This window comes from Apaloderma vittatum, unplaced genomic scaffold, assembly GCF_000703405.1.
Source record: "Apaloderma vittatum isolate BGI_N311 unplaced genomic scaffold, ASM70340v1 scaffold3915, whole genome shotgun sequence".
Classification (NCBI taxonomy): Eukaryota; Metazoa; Chordata; class Aves; order Trogoniformes; family Trogonidae; genus Apaloderma; species Apaloderma vittatum.
Window position 1 is genome coordinate 45,268 of NW_009715302.1, and position 269 is coordinate 45,536.

Genomic DNA, 269 nt, shown 5'->3' on the forward strand with positions numbered 1-269 from the left:
TCCTCGGGGATCCCTGCAAAAGCCACTGGCTAAACCGTTCCGGCTCAGTAACAAGTAGGAGCCTGGGGGTTTTCTTGAGGTCAGTACCAGCAAAAGGAGCCAGCGGGGTTAGGCATGAGCTCGGTCACGCTGGTAGCTCTGCCTCTTGGTAGTGCTGTGTAGAGAAAAGTGCTGTTGAGAAAGAAAGTACAACCCTTCGACCCTACTGCCGTCGAGCTCCTCATGGCACCTGGCTCGGCTGCCCGATTTCCTTTCTTCCATAGCCTGGC

General features: G+C 55.8%; 1 protein-coding gene across 1 annotated transcript in view; it reads left to right on the plus strand.

The window, feature by feature from the left end:
- Positions 1–269, plus strand: part of ZC3H18 (zinc finger CCCH-type containing 18) — a gene marked incomplete at its 3' end in the record, with an annotated part of 38,155 nt that overhangs the window by 37,151 nt on the left and 735 nt on the right. The window lies entirely within an intron of this gene.